The sequence below is a fragment of the Mustela putorius genome, unplaced genomic scaffold (genome assembly GCF_011764305.1).
Source record: "Mustela putorius furo isolate JIRA1106 unplaced genomic scaffold, ASM1176430v1.1 tig00000596_pilon_pilon_pilon, whole genome shotgun sequence".
NCBI classification, from domain to species: domain Eukaryota; kingdom Metazoa; phylum Chordata; class Mammalia; order Carnivora; family Mustelidae; genus Mustela; species Mustela putorius.
Window position 1 is genome coordinate 4,841,910 of NW_025421428.1, and position 17,214 is coordinate 4,859,123.

General features: G+C 42.3%; 1 pseudogene; it reads left to right on the top strand.

Annotated features, from left to right (window-relative positions):
- Window positions 1–12,559: 12,559 nt before the first annotated feature.
- On the top strand, window positions 12,560–13,503 carry LOC106004632 (annotated as a pseudogene).
- The last annotated feature ends 3,711 nt before the right edge of the window (window positions 13,504–17,214 follow it).

Below are 17,214 nucleotides of genomic sequence, written 5' to 3' on the forward strand. Positions count from 1 at the left end.
CTGGCACAAAAATATTCTAATGACTAGCAAGTCACTCCAGAGAGATAAAGAAGTACCCCCAAACAGAGCTCTCCAAAGTTTCAAGGTCAAGTTCATCCTGGATCAAGTTTTTATTTTTATTTTTTTTCCAAAAGACTTATTTATTTATTTTAAGAAGAGAGAGTGAGGTGGGGGAGGGGCAGAGGGTGAGATAGAATCTCAAGCAAACTCCCCACTGAGCCTGGGGCCCAATGCTGCCTGGATCAAGCTTGCTTTTTTTTTTTTTTTTTTTTTTTTTTTTTTTTTTTAAAAAAGGAGGGTGTATGAATTGCCTGAGTAGCCCAGTCTTTTGAGCATCCAATTCTTGGTTTTGGCTGGGGTGATGATCTCAGGGTCATGAGTTTGAGCCCCATGTCAGGTTCCATGCTCTCCCTCTCCCTCTGCCCCTCCACCCCACTTTCTCTCTCTAAAATAAATAAATAATTCTTTTTAAAAAGGGAGGGTGTGACTTTTTGATGTCTCGTACAATAGATCTTGCTTTGAAAGGAAGATCATGAAGGAAGAAGACTGCACCTGTGTATGTTTCCCTTTGACCATCATCCCTTCTCCCCTCTGTCCTTTCTTCTTGGATAGAAGAGGTAGGAAGAACATGACAGCCAGGCAAACCAGACTAGAGCCTCCTGGCCTTGAAGTAGGTTACTTGGCTCTGACTACAGCAATCTACTACCGCAATTTCCAGTAAGAAAGCAAAGCTTAAAAGAGCAAGTTTTGTGTTTGTCAGTAAGCCCCATTTTTCTGGACCAATTTCCTCCCTGGAATATTCCCACCTCCGTCCTCCTGTCATCCAGGTTCACCATGCTGTTCACCATCTATTCAGTCTGCTTCCTGCCCTGCATTAATAGACTACCCCAGATCAAACTCCCATTCCTGAAGCACTGAGCCAAATATGATTATATCCCTTAAAAGACAGGCACTCAATTTGTAAGTAAGGTTCATTCTTTCAGAGGACCATTCACATTTTGGAAGGTGATCTTTTTAAAACAAATGGATCTCAAATGGATAGGATATTTCTGAAGGTATTTCTGAGTCCAGAAATTTTAGATGCAGGAGCATAGCTAAATATAGGGTGGGTACACCCTACCGGTTTCTCCTTTCCCCATTTTCAAATACAACTGACTCAGAAGATAAAGAGGGATACTGTTCAGGCAAAGTGAATGAATTGGAAAGGAAGCCTGCATACATACTGTAAATCGAGACCCCATAAATTTAAATAGTCACTGGTGCTTTACTTTTTTCCTAGAAGTTACATATGTGTCACCTGTCATTTTAATCAAACTTTAATATGTGTTAACTAGTAAAAGTGTTTCTTTTGTATACAAAAATTTAGAGACTTTAATGACATATCCAAGAATTCCACTATATCTTCTGGGATATAGATAGCTAATTACAACTAATAAAATTCTAAGAATGGAAATAGTCCTTCATATAGTACAGAATAATAATGGAAAGACTTTTGGAAATAACACCATGCCACATTTATACTTTAAAATACTGGGTTTAAAATAATTGGGTTTTTAAATGACAATAATTGATGGTGTATAAAAGCAGATAAAGGAGATATTCTCAAGTGCTACTGAAAGTATAAATTGGCATAGATTTCCAGGAAATAAGTTCATAATAAATATTATGAGCACAAAAATATTTGTACCTTATGACCTACTCTTTTCAAGGAAATAGTACAACAGTATTGTTAAGAATTTATAAATAATGATGTTAGTCATAAGAGAAACAGAAACCACCCAAATTTCAACAACTGCAGCTTGGTTAATTAAATTATACTATGTCAGTACAATGGATAGTGTGTGGACTTTCCAGTTATTTGATAACACATTTTTAACATAGAATAATGTAAACAGGTTTTCCATGACATACACTGGGGCTGTGTCCTGATAAGACCGTTGTAAGTTGAAAATATCCTAAGTGGAAAATTCATTTAATACACCTCACCTCACCTACTGAGCATCATAGCTCAGCCCAGCCTACCTTAAACATGCTCAGAACACTTAGCTTAGTCTACAGTTGGGCAAATCATCTAACACAAAGTTTATTTTATGACAAAGTGTTAAATATCTTATGTACTTTATTGAATAGTATACTGAAAATGAAAAGGAGGATGGTGCTATGGGATGGAATGGTTCCAAGTGTATGGGCTGTTTCCCCTGTTGATCACATGGCTGACTGGGAGATGCTGCTGCTGGCATCCCAAGAGAGCATCATGATATGTGCCACATATTGCTAGCCCAGGAAAAGATCAAAATTCAAAGTACTGTTTGTACTGAATGCATATCACTTTTGCACCATGTACTGTGAAAAAATCATGAAGTTGAACCACCAACCATCTGTATTCTGCTACAAGGGAAAAGGGTGCTTTTTAAAGAAAATGAAGTACTTAAAAAAATAAAAGTAATTATTCCATCTGTATTAGAAATCAGTTGTGATGTTTTCATTTGGCACTGAAAAGTTTCCTGTCTAACTACACAAGCATAAGGGGCCTGACATCATAATTATTCCAGCATTAAGTCTACATTTCATTATCTATTTTATTAATCAAGGTTCAGGGTAGCAATAAGAAACCACTTTGGTATTTTAAGCAGAAATTAAGTTAATTTAGGAAATTGGGTCCTTACAAAGTCATTCAGTTTTATAGAATGTCTCTAGGATGTCTTCAGGAATAATCTTAAGAACAGTAATTAGGGGCGCCTGGGCGGCTCAGTGGGTTAAAGCTTCTGCCTTTGGATCAGGTCATGACCCTGTGGTCCTGGGATTGAGCCCCACATCGTGCTCTCTGCTCAGCAGGGAGTCTGCTTCCCCTTCCCTCTCTACCTGCCTCTCTGCCTACTTGTGATCTCTGTCCATCAAATAAATAAATAAAATCTTTAAAAAAAAAAAGAACTAATAATGTGACCAATGTGAAGTACTACCATCTCTTATGTAATCAAGAAGGTGGGGAATCAGAAGGTTGCCACTGGAACTATTGAATTCAAGAGAATATCAGTGCAGCTGTGACCCAAATAATGGGAATCAACATCAAAACTACCTCTTGATATCAACTAACTTGATGGCTGGACCCAGAAAAGTGGGATCCAGTTACTATTCTCAATGTAACTGCCTCTCAGCATTATGTAACTACTGATTGGACACTGAAATTCTGCTATTGAAAAATGCTCCATTAATGCATCTGTCAGTAGAAAAGGCAAAAACAAAAACAAACAACAACAACAAACAAATGCCCTTCATCTCATTTCAATATTCCAAATTTCACATAAGTGCATCTATTCAATAGAACTAAATTCATATCTAGGAACTGACCTGCAAAGGAGTCTGGGAAAAGTATTCCTTTCTTCTTTCCAGCTTTTGAAATATAGGAAGGTAGAGCAGAACAAGGTCAGATTGGATGGAGAGTGCCAGCTGATTATTTCTCAAATATTTATTAATAAAAAAATGGACTCCGAAAAACAATCTGAGGGGTTTGAAGTGGCAGGGGGGTGGGAGGTTGGGGGAACCAGGTGGTGGGTATTAGAGAGGGCACAGATTGCATGGAGCACTGGGTGTGGTGCAAAAATAATGAATACTGTTATGCTGAAAATAAATAAAAAATAAATTTAAAAAGAAAAGAAAAAAATAAAAATATTGAAGAACAACTTTTCTCTTCCCCTAAATTGATATGTCTGATCTGCAGTAATTTACATTCTTCTATTGTCAAGGCAGAGGAACAAAGTTCTGAGATATTTAGTACTGAGTACTGATATTTAGTACCGAGATATTTAATATTTAGATATTAGAGTTTTCAGGGCATATGGATTGGTGCTAAAGACCATAACATGCCAAGAGCACTCACAAAAAATATGGAAAAGGAATTCCCAGGAAAAGGGTAAATATTTCAATAGTCAAACTAAAGATCATGCTCTAAGTCTGCATTTCCATCAACAATGTAAGAGGGTTCCCCTTTCTCTGCATCCTCACCAACATCTGTCATTTCTTGACTCATTTTAGCCAATTTTCAGCCATTCTGACTGGTGTGAGATGGTATCCTATTGTGGTTTTGATTTGTATTTCCCTGATGCCAAGTGATGCTGAGCACTTTTTCATGTGTCTGTTGGGCATCTGGATATCTTCTTTGCAGAAATATCTGTTCATGTCTTCTGCTGAATGCTTGATTGGATTATTTGTTCTTTGGGTGTTGAGTTTGATAAGTTCTTTATAGAATTTGTATTTCTTATAAAGACTAGAATCCAGAATATATACAGAGGACAAGCAACCTAATTATTTATAAAAGTACATGTAAAAGAATAAACAGGTATTTCATGAAAGAAGATACATAGCAAATCAGCATGTGTAAAGACACTCCACATCATTGGTCATTAGACAAATGGAAATGAAAGCCACTAGAACATATGGTGATGAACCCACTAGAATGCCTTAAGTTCCAACAACAGCTGGTGAGGACGTTGGAGAGTGGAATTCTCATACATGCTGGTAGTAATGCAACTGTTGAGCCATTCTGGGCAACAGTTTGGCAGTTTATCATAAAGTTAAATATACACTTGACCCAACAATTCCACTCCTAAGTACTTAGCCAAGACAAACAAAAATGTCACACAAAGACTTGTATGTGTGGCTATTCATATACACACACAGAGGGAGCAAAGGTGACCTTACAGTGAGTGAAAGTGATATGCAGTGAAGAAAGGATGGCCTTTCCAACAAATGACACTAAAGGAACTGTGTGTCTTTATGGAAGAAAGATGAATTATAACTCTCAGTATTAAAAAAATTACTTCCAGAGGGATAATAATAGATCTAACTATATATAAGGTAAAAGACAAGAGCATTTTGGAAATAACATAGAATATTTTTATATATTTGGCCAGATTAACACAAAATACAAAGATTACTCATCATCAAGGAACAAACAGATAGCTAAAGTATATTACATTTATGATTTGTTATTCATCAAAATATATCATTTATTCCATTTAGACAGTGGAAGGGCAACACACAGAGTAGAAGATTCTCTCTCTCACTCCCTCCTTTTTGCTTTTCCTCTCTCCTTATCTATCCATCTATCTTTAACAAATAAATCAAATTCAGAATACAGGAAAGATCCTTCAAATCAACAAGAGAAAAGAAAGAAAATGCAATAGAAAAATAAGCACGTGATTTGAATAGCTACTTCACACAAGAAGATTTCCAAATGAAAAATGTACATATTAAATGGTGTTCAAATTCAGATGATATAAAAGAAACCCAAATTGAAAACCACAATAAGATACTATTACACACCCACCAGCATTGTGAACATTTAAAAGATTAACAATCTGAGTCTTACAGAAGATGTAGAACTAAAACCTCCTTAGGCTACAAATGGGGGTATGCATTGCTATAAACCCTCTGGAGTGCCACTGGGCAGTACCCTCAAATATACTCCCCATGCCACAGCATTTGCATTCCTTGTCATGTAATCAAGAGAACTACATATATATGCCTCTCAAACGATATTTACAAGAATATGCACATCAGCCTTATTCATAATAGTCCCAAATTGGAAAAAACCTAAATGCTCATCCCCATTATAATGGGCTAGAAATTGAGGTATAATCACATAATGGAATTCTAAACAGAACCAAAATAAAATAAACCAAATATATATTAAATGTTTGGTGAATGTCACAAATAAATCACCCAAAACTGATAAATTGGTTTACATTAAAATTCAGAATTTCTGTTTGATAAGACTCTCGTTACATTTTTTTTTAAAGATTTTATTTATTTTATTTGACACAGAGAGAGAGAGATCACAAGTAGGCAGAGAAGCAGGGAGAGAGAGAGAGAAGCAGGCTCCCTGCCAAGCAGAGAGCCCAATGCGGAGCTCAATCCCAGGACCCTGAGATCATGACCTAGACTGAAGGCAGAGGCTTAACCCACTGAGCCACCCAGGTGCCCCTCGCTCATTACATTTTATTGTAAGGGCCTGATTAGCCAGAGGGAGCCATTTGTAGTGAACTTGGATTGACCCTGCCCCTCCCAGAGGAACTTACTTGCAAAGCCCTGATACAAGGGTGGGCCAGGCTGGGTGGAGACATCCAATCAGTAGGGCACGCATATATTTACTATGGTAAATTGAAATTCAATTGGCCACCCGTATTGCCGACCTAGCATGACTGTGCAGTTTTCCCTGTGTATTGAAATTTCATTGACCACCTGTGTATAGCCAAGCTCAACCACCTCTATAATTAGTCTGTGATGCTGGGAAGGGTCATTGCCTCTTTGTAAGAGGTGGCCCCAGCCGGTCGGTTTGATTCTTGATGCTTGGCATGAAATAAAGCTTTGCTTGACCTTCGCTTTGTATCAGCCTAGTTCCTTTGTTCACGGACCCATTATTGAGGGACCCTAACAATGGGGGCTCATCCGGGATCAAACAACAAGAACTGAGCTAGCATCAGAATTTCTAGGGAAAAGCCTCTGGAGGTAAGATCACGGGATCCTATCTGTCTGGTTACGGAGCTCCAGGGTATGTCCCACTGGGGAGAAGCTGGACGCAGCCATGTTCCCCAGCTGGAGTGGATGCAGGGATGCCCCTTCCCTCTACTGGTAGATCAACAGGGGTTTCGAATCCCCCTTGATGGTCAGGGGGTTTGAGTCCCCCTAGGTGGTCACTGGGGGTTCGAATCCCCCTGGGCAGTCAGGGACCTGCTGGGGGGTTCGAGTCCCCCTAGGCAGCCAGAGGATTGCCAGGGGGTTGGGGTCCCCCTGGGCAGTCAGGGGCCTACCAGGGGGTTTGAGTCCCCCTGGGCAGTCAGGGGCCTGCCAGGGGGTTCGAGTCCCCCTAGGCAGTCTCTGGGGGTTTGAGTCCCCCTAGTGGTCTCTGGGGGTTCGAGTCCCCCTGGGCAGTCTCCAGGGGTTTGAGTCCCCCTGGGTGGTGGGGGCATTTGAGTCCCCCTAGGGACTCAGTCTAGGTCTCCGGGGGTTCGAGTCCCCCTAGGCAGTCGGGAGGTTTGAGTCCCCCTAGGCGGTCACCAGAAAGTCCCCAATGGTGGCAGGTTCTGGGTAAGGACTGCTAGGTCTGTGGTTGTCTTTGTGTTGTCTTTTTGTTGTCTGTTGTGTTGTTTGTTGTGTTTGAAGGAAAGGGGCAAGCAGAGAGTAAGGGGACTCTGACTTTCATCTCTCTGCTCCTCATAATATATGTGGAGCTTCTCCCTCACTCATTTCCTGTGTTAAGGGCTATAACTGGAGCCAACTGGGGTTAGTCTAACTTGAGACAGAGATTTTAAGGAATATTCCCAAGCAGCTGCTGAAACTCCCTTTGTTTCGGGGAATTCCTTGCCTTCTGTGGCATGATGTGGACTGCCTAACCCCTCCCCCTTGCTGGTGGGAAAGCATGGCATCTGAAGTGGAGTGGGCCCAGGTGGAACGTGAAATCTTTTAGCAAAGAGATGACTGAACTGATGGTTGATTGTCTGTCTCAGGGATTTAGTGGGTAATTGTTAAAGTGGCTTTCAGAGTCTTTGGTAACCTGAAGCTTTGAAGTTTTGCTTGAATGACAAATGGGATAAAATGCTAGGGCGCTGGTTGCTGGAACTGGCTTTGTGCTTTTGAAATCTGTTGATAAACATGTTTTGTGCTTAATTGCTATTGCAACAGTTCATAATTGGTTAATATTTAGTCTTCACTAGAGATTGAGATGTTTCTAAGAAAATGTAAATGGTTTTCTCTTTGCCCACCTAGAATTGTAAATGAGATCTCTTTGACTCATAAGACTTTTCCTTGATATGCTAAGTTACTCAGGAAGTACTGCTAAATCAATGATTTGGGTTACATTTGGGTAAATGCTGTAACTACTCCAGAGGTTCTATACATTTCCTAAAGTTTTAATGTTTTGATAGGGATCATCACTTGATATTTAACCATATCTATTCTGAGTTTTTGTCATTTGTAATTGTTTTAATTCTCTTGTAAGAAGAATTCCGCCTTAAAGGAAATACATATGGGAGACTTTCAGAACAAATACAGGTCTTTGATATGTTGAAATCCTGGAACTGAAATGGGTAAGAATTTCCAGAAGTAAAAGCTGCACTCAGACTAAACCAGAATTAGTACGGTGACTCAAGGTAAGAATGAATCTCCAGGAGCTTTCCTAGAAAGGCCTATTGAAACCTATAAAATGTATAGCCTGATCAACCCTGAGGCACCCAAAAATCAGAGGGCAGTGAATCTTGCTTTTGCCAGTCAGTCAGCCCCAGATATAAGGAGGAAAGTTCAGAAAATTGAAGGATTTGAAGGGAAGAATCTGACTGAGTTAGTGGGAATAGCAGAAAAGGTGTTTACCAGCTGCTTCATTTGGGAACAAATTCCTTTTCTGCTATCCCATCTACGACAGGGATGAACAGGAGGACCCTAACATTATGAGGACCATAACACACAGAAGGGTTAGAATATGGGACAACATACTTGGGCCAAGACAATCTCAAGTTCAGATGAAAAAACAGATGCCTGGACATTTTACCCAGGAAGTTATATTTAACTTCCTTCTGAGTTACTGACTGCCGTGACTAGAGTGACAGTATCAAGGCCAGATGAAATGCCAATTGAATATTACCCCCCACCTTAAAAGACCACCAGAGACGTGAGTCAAAGCCAATCAGCAAGGGTCGTTTATTGCAGGTTCGAACCTGGACCTCTGCGCCGCTCGTTGCCGATAACGCCGAGAGGTCCAGAGCTGGGTTGGTGCAGGGTTTTTATAGACAGGTACAAACAAGTTTTGGGTGGGGCTGAGCTGATTGATTGACAGTTTGAACAGGCATACTTGGCGTCAGTGAATTGGGTCAGGGGACCCCGCGCAAAAGCAGACAAAGCAATCTTACAGAAGCAGAACTGGCCGGTTAGCCCACGCATGCTGAAAAAAGCACTATCAGGATATTGAAGGCCTGGTTACTATCAAGTAAAGACAATTGGGAGTCTCCTGGTGGAATGTTACACTCCTGCTATCAAGCATCCTTGTTAATGAGATTTAGGTTTAAAAGAAATTTAACTTTATTTACTTTTCCTTCTACCTCCGCCTCCTTCCGTTTTTCATGGAGGGGAGGGTGACATTAGGGCTTGAGGAACTGAGTTCTGTGTCCCTGGAAATTGGGCTATTGATAAGGTAACTTCTTTGTTTGTAAATCTCAAGGACATTTGCAAACCAAGGGAGACTCCTGTCTTGCAGGATTGTGATCTCAGCAAGTTAACCATTTATCATTTTATGGCAGTCAGGGGTGCCTGAGGAATGCCACACATATGGAGGGGAGTGGGTGAAGGGGGGGTGCAAGGCGCCAGCCTTTGCTTTGTCCTCAGTCAGCCTCCTGCTCCTTCACAGAGAAGTAACCCCCAAGGTGAAGGACAAAGGGAACACTCTCTGGAGTGTGCATGTAGAACAGGGCCACACTGGAAAACAGTGGTGCCCTCCTCTCCTTAGGGATTCAGAGACAATTAGTTCTCTGTTCCCACTAAGGAGAACACTGCAGCTTTCTGGTAAGTATTCCCAGCGTGGGTCCCCATAGGCCCTCTCAGTTCCATTTACTATGACTCCAAAAATCCACCCCACAGTTGCCTACCACACTCGATTTCATTTCCATCACATAAGGGGCACAGCCTGAGCCTCCAGATGGAGCTGTGATGGGAATTTGCATTGCCCAAGGACAAAGTGTTTGGGCCACAGAAGCCCACTGCTCAAAAACATGTGAGATTGGTTGAGAACGGTTGAGACAGTGCTGAATCAGAGTTCACATCAGAGTTCAAGTCTGGACTTCACTACTTACCAGCTGCTTCATTTGGGACAAATTCCTTCACCTCATTTTCCTTATCTGAAAAACAGAGAGTTCACCTAATAAGACAGTGAAAATACAACCAGGTAAGTAAAGCCATTGCAGCACAGTGCACCTGGCAGGTAACAGTCAATACTCATTCACACTCCATGTTGTGATCACTGAGTCATTTCGTAATAAACCCACAGCTAATAGCTGGCCTTCAACACCCACGTCCGTACTGCTGAGGACTAAGTCATTCCTGTCCCCTGTTCTGGGGGGAACAGACTAGAAAATGAGATTATGCTGGAAAATCAGGAGGCACCTACTCTGCATCTTTCTGCAATGCCACGCCCCCGACTGCTCTTTTCTCCGAGTCTCTTTCAATGTCCCCACTGTAGATGCGTCTCAGTTTCTGTCCATCTGTAACAAAGGTTCACATGAGGCCTGGTGGGCTGGGATGCTGCTACTTTTCTTTATTCTACAGGAACTTCAATTTCTACTGTACTTAGGTCTTCAGGTCCCAAAACTAACTGACTAAGCTCTCTGTATCACTAACTCCAAGTTTCGAAAAGACAACCCCACTGACTCAGGTTGATTCAGTAGACCCCATGGTTCAGTCACCTGTGGCCAGAGATCCTAGCTCCTAAATTATGCAACTCTTCTTGCTCACTGTTCTCTGGGCCCATGGTCCTCCCCTGCCTGCCAGGCCCTTTACCACCTGATGACTGTCGCAGGTGCTGGGTAGTTTACCATCCTACTGTCAGAGATAATTAGTACCTCAGACCCTCAGTTTGATCTAAGTTTCTCAAAGAATTGTCCCCTGGCCTCTGATCTAAATTAGGTCCTCCAATTATACTTTCTTGGTGATACTACCATACCTCTGCTTTTCGGTACTAATCAGAGTTTCTGACTATATGTTCACTTGTTAAGTTGTTCATTGTCAGTCCCTTCAATTAGCCTGAAAGCCCAGGGACTGTGCCTGTTCTGATTAGTCTTAAATATCCAGTGCGCACAGGCATTTCTGCCATAAGGTAGGCGAGCAGCAGATATTGGCATAGATGAAAAATTGCAAACACAGCTCCCTAGACACTGTAGAGGCATTCTAAAGAATGGATCAACTCCACATGGTTACATTCCCAAAGTATTGAGAAATACCAGAAGTACGCCCAAAGTTGACAAGTATCTATAGTATCCATGAGAAAACAAAGATCTGCCTGTCTTAGGAAGTAGAATTGCATAGTAGACTGACTTCCGGATTTGGCAGAAAAGAGATCTTATTAGCTGTGTGATCTCAGGCTGGTCGGTTAGCCTCTCTGAGCCCTGTTTCTTGATCTGAAAAGTGTGAGGGAAATACTTAGCACAGGGGTGGTGTGGATTAAATGACACTAGTCATTGGAATACTGTAGACACATCATAAATGGCTTTTATTTATACCTTTTAGCAAATGGGCCCTAAACACCTTTTCCCCTACATTCTCTCCCCTGCTGGGGATAACAAGAGTTATTCATGTCTCTGGCACTTCTCCTCCTGGTCTTTTTACATTTCCAGGACATTCCACGGCTTCTGCCAATTAAGAAATAATCTAGAGATCATTTCTGTGCTTCTTGTAGCTGTACAGTTTTTAAACAACCCCTGTGGATAAAAGAAATCACCTTAATTCTTTCCTGTTCACTTCACACAGCTTTACTATTTGTACCTCAAAGGTGCAGGTACAGCTGGGGAAGTCAAAGGCCATTTACTAGGGCCCAGATCCACCACTTGTGTTTCCTTGGGTAAGGCCCCTAAACTCTCTGAAACCAAGCCCAAATCCATCCATTTCACTCTATCTCCCCAGCGGCGTTGCTGGGGCCCACATGTTCTTTCTTATTATCCTGTCTGCTTTCTGGTCCCTACAGCACTTCTCTTCACAGCAGCAGGATGCTCTTTCCATACCTGAGGTCAGATCATGGCTGTCTGCCGCTTAAACAGCCCCCACGGCCAGGCCTCTCTGATGGTTCTGAGAATCTGCACTCCATGCCATTCTCTAACCTGCCCGCCTCCTCACCCACACGTCTGCTGCTCCTGGCCTATACCCACCACACTTGACCCCACTTCCCTTCTTCTTGCTTCTCCAAATGTATGTGCTCCTTCCTATGTTTGCACTTATGGCTCCTTGCAACTAAAATTCTTCTATGAAATTCTTTACTTGGCTGGCCCCATCCTACCCATTCCTCCATAGTCCTTTGCTGACCACAACATTTAGACTAATCTGCTAGTCACTGCTACATTTTGTTTTCAGTTGAGCAACCCATTATTGTTTATTTAAGTGTTTGTTTGCTCCTCCAGCTAGAATACTATCTACATGAGGGCAGGGGCCCTGCTGTATTTGTTACCATTGTCTCTCTGGTCCTTGAGAGCAGAGACTGACACACAGTAAGTACTGGTTGAATGTGGAATGAATAAATGAATTAGTTCTGGGTGCATGATCAGAGGCAGATCGATAAAGAGGTTATGATCACAGATTCTAAAGTCAGAATTGCCAGATGTAAACTTTACCTCCACCACTTTCTAGGTGACTCAGTTCTTTCATCAATAATATCAGCATAGCAAAGACTACCTCATAGCGTTCTTTCAGATAGATGCCAAGGAGACAATCCATCTTTATTTTATGTATTCGTTTCCATCTAGGCAATACCAGGGCTGGAAACATTTTTGAAGTGTCATCCTCCATTTTGTTCCTTAGTTACACCCGCGACATGAAACCAGGAAACCACACAATGAATGTCTCTGAATTCTTCCACCTGGGCCTGTCTGAGCAGCAGGAACAGCAACCCCTCCTATTCAGCATCTTCCTGAACATGTACCTGATCATGTGCTAGGGATCATTGTCATCATCCTGGCCATTGTCTCTGATTCACACCTCCACCACCCCCCCCCCCGCCATGTTCTTCTTCCTGGCAAACTTCTCCCTCACTTATTTGTGTTTCGCATCTACCACAGTCCCCGGGATGCTGGCGAACATCCAGGCCGATAGGAAAACCATCACTTACAGTGGATGCCTGTCTCAGATCTACTTCTTCCTATGGTTCATTGGTCTAGATGTCTTCCTCCTGGCAGTGATGGCATATGACCGGCTTGTGGCTACCTGCCACCCCCTTCACTATGCCTTGGTCATGACTCCCAGAAGCTGTACTCTGCTGTTGGTCATGTCCCTAATACTCACTGAGTCATACTCTCTGGCCCACACCATTCTCCTGGCTCAGTTATCCTTCTGCACTGACAACATTGTCCCCCACTTCTCTTGTGAGCTTTTCCCCCTGTTGAAGCTCTCTTGTTCCAATACTTATGTCAACCAGTGTGTGCTAATATACTGGGGAGGGACCTTAACCACCTTGATCCCCTTGCTAATTATCATTTCCTATGTCCGCATCATGGCGGCCATTATGAGAGTCCCATCAACGAGTGGGAAGTGGAAGGCCTTCTCCACCTGCAGCTCCCACCTCTCAGCTGTTTGCTTGTTCTACGTGTCTGCTATTGGGGTCTACTTCATTCCCTCCTCTGCTGATTCAGCCAGCAAGGACAGGATTGTAGCAGTGATGTATGCGTGGTGACTCCCATGCTGAATCCGTTCATCTATAGCCTGAGAAACAAAGACATGAAGAATGCCTTGGGGAGACTCTTGAGTGGAAGGGCACTGTGATCTCCATGAGGCCAACGACATCATTCTGAGAATTCAGGGGATATCAACTAATAGAGTTATCTTGGTGCCTATCTAAATCTGCATCTGCTTCTTACCAGCTTTCCAACCTACACTAAATTAAATAACCTCAGTGAGCCACAATTTCCCTACTCACAAAAGGAGGTAATAAAATACTCTCTATCCTGTCAACTATATTAAAATTAAAAAATTTAAAAATGTATTCTCTATCATGCAGTGTTTCTGAAAGAATCAGGAGAAAAAATGTTCAAATTTTCTCCTTCTGGGCATTATGCTTAGATCTTCATTCTCTTGAGCAATGTTCAACATATTTCTTTGAGGCAAATATTTGCATTGTACAGAAGAGAAAACAATGACTCAAAAAAGGTTAAATTACTTATAGGAAGTAACACAGTTATTAAGTGGCAGAGCCAGAATTTGAACCCAGGTATCTGGTTCCAAAATGCACACCTGTAATGGTTACACTATGCCTAAATGGATATGAAATCACAAATTTCTCTCAATTTTTAAAAGATTTTATTTATTTATTTGACAGGGAGAGAGGGAGAGAGAGAGACAGCGAGAGAGAAATAGAGCACAAGCAGGGGGAGTGGGAGAGGGAGAAGCAGACTCTCCACTGAGCAGGGGGCCTGATGTGGGGCTCGATCCCAGGACTCTGGGATCATGACCCAAGCCAAAGGCAGGTGCTTAATGACTGAGCCTCCCAGGAACCTCACAAATTTCTCTCAGTTACTAGTTTGTTTTCTTTTCTTGCTTTTGTCACATTGTTCACATACACATTTCCAATCATCAACTTCTCTCTCAATACTACCACATGACTTAAGGATGGGGCAAGGGAAATCAGAAGCTAGGACAAAAGTGTAAACAGCCTCAGATCCTCATACTTCCCCAAGAGAACAGGCCCTCTGCTTGAGCATAAATCTGTAGCTAGCTTTTCTGAAATGACTTTTGAATCAAGCCACATGACCTGGATTCTCACCATGTCTCTTTAATGAGGCCATCATTCTTCAGTGAGTACAATGCCAACAACCAATGTTCAGATACATTTTTAAATACATCGATTTCATTACTGCATCCCCCCCTGAGGGGTCTAACCTAACAACCTGCAGAGGATTTTTCAATAACCCACAGGAGAAACTTTGGAAACTTCACTACGCTCCATCAATTTCTTCCCTGCATAATTATGACACTGAAATCTCACTCACTGACCAACTCAGATTTTTTCAATAATTTTTTAAGGGAAACTAAGGCTTACACTGGAATCACAAATACCCAGTTTATGTATCAGTTTCATTATTCACTTCCTGAATGACTTCTAGCACCAATGGGCACCAATGCCCCTTTTCCAAATATAAACAAGTGAATAGTATTAGTAACTACAGTAACTACCATCTAAGGCTGTTGTGAGAAATCAAAAAGATAACACATCTAAAGGGCTTAGTCTGTCTTTAACACATATGCTGCAATCTTCAAGTTCTGCTTAAAATACAAATCACATGTAATTTTCTCTTGTCCTCCTGGATTCATCTATCCAGGAGGACTTCACCAAGGAGGTAACATTTGTGATGGGTTTTGAAGTATGGGTATGTTATTGCAAAACAGAAAAGAGAAGTTTTTCAAGGCAGGAGGAAAAGAATACAGAAAAGCACAAATTTATGTCAAGACAGGAAATGAGAAGTTACTGGTCTGTAGGTGTGTTGACATGGGGATGTAATGTTCCTGATCTTGGAGTGTCCAATCATTTCCTGATGTAGTCAGTTTTTACAATGTGCACAGACTGGGTACTGCCATCTAAAATGGTCCCTGGCCATTAACTCACTGATCAGTGCATGCTTATGATTCACCTGATCTTCAAACACTAGAAAGCAAGAAGGGTGATGAAATCAGCATCTGGCTAGACTTCAGGCAGCAAGAAAAGTCAGGGATTTGTTAACGCTGTTGTAACCCAGGTTGGCATCACCAGAAAGCACGGGCAGGAGCAGAGAATTGCAGTTGCAGGCACCATTCAAGGAGGAGGTGGTCCAGAGCCACTGAGTGCTGAGACACACCCCCGATATCATTTGAAAGCTGGAGGCTAAAGTTCTGGTATCAGAGATTCATTCACTAGAACAAGCCACCCATTTCCTGAAGTTGTTGCCTCGCCCAGTTGATAGGCCGCAGACCACAGAGCAGGAGTGAGCCTACCCAAAACCCGGGAGCCAGCTGACCCAAATCTGAAATGTTAACCCAAAGAAATGTAAACTAAGTAAAAGGTGATGGTTGTTGTCTAAACTCTAAGTTTGGGGGTGGTTTGTTATGCAGCACTAGACAATTGATAAGATCTTCTCTGAGAGCTGGAGACAGCAGTGCCTTCCTCAAAATGCCTGCGTCACCCGTTTTCTCTAGACTAGTAACTTGCAACAGATGTCAGCGCAGCCCCGGCCTGAAATAACAGGAATATTTACCTGATTCATCCAAAGGGGAGCAGCACTTAGCTAATACATTTCACTAGTCAATGAAGGAATGTAAATGGCTGGAGAAAGAAATCATGAAATATTAGGCTAGACAGGGTAAAACTGGTTGACATGGGAGGACTCTCCTGTGAGTCAGGAGACAGGAACACCCGGAACAAGGGCTCCTGCACCGCTGGGACCGTTGCTGGGCTCGGACATGATGGCACTCACAGTCAGTAGAATGCAGATGCTGCAACCCCTTGCAAAGTATAGAGGAAGAAGTGAGAATCTCAGGGATTCTGGGGCCATGTTGGAATGGATTCATCATCCGAGACCGGAAATCATCTGAGATACTTTCCCTAAAGCAATAAGGAATACATTAGTGAGGAGAAATACAGAATCACTGAGAAGTTGACTATGATAAAGTTTTAGAATATAAGTGAGGGCCAGAGCGGATGGCCAAGAAAGAATTCTTAAGACCTCCCTGGTGAAAAAGGTGGTTCTATTAAATCACCGGGACAGAACCCACGGGCAGAAAGAGTTGCTGCCCCTGGGGTTGTGAGGGATGGCGAATTGGGAAATGTAAAGAAAAGGGAGGTTTCAAAAGAATTTTTCATATGCTAAAGAGGACCTAGGAGATACCTGAGGCCTTGCCATGGTCAGGTTAAAGCTGTTTTTCCCCTCTAGCAAGGTACTAACATTAAGACAGGAAGAATGTCACCCATGCCCTACCCTGGAGTTGGGGGGTATGGAGAGGTTACAGTGGGTCTTCTTCTGCCTTGTCCTCAGCGAGCCTTCTGCTCCCTCATCAACCAGGGGCTCCCTGTAGATCCATGTTCCCCATGTGGGACTGGATATCTTCCAGGAACTGTGCAGTCAGCATGGCCGAAAAGCGGTCTGTCCTGAGAGCTGAAGGAGATGGCAAGACGAGCACTAAGTAGGAAACCTGCGCTTATCATCAACCACAGTCATTTCCTCCTGCCTTTCGGCATTCCATTTCCCAGCGTTTTTTGTCTCATCTGTATCTTCAAACTGCTAGGATCAAACAGAAATGAAAAGAAAAAGCGGTCTTCCTATGGTAATACCTCAACACCAAGTACTTAGTGTGAAGAAATGAGAGTGAATTTCATAGACTAGTCACTAAGTGTCCACTTTCCTCAACTCACTATCCAGGAAAACTTTTTTTAAAAAAATTATTTATTTATTTGACAGAGATCACAAGTAGGCAGAGAGGCAGGCAGAGAGAGGGGGGAAGCAGGCT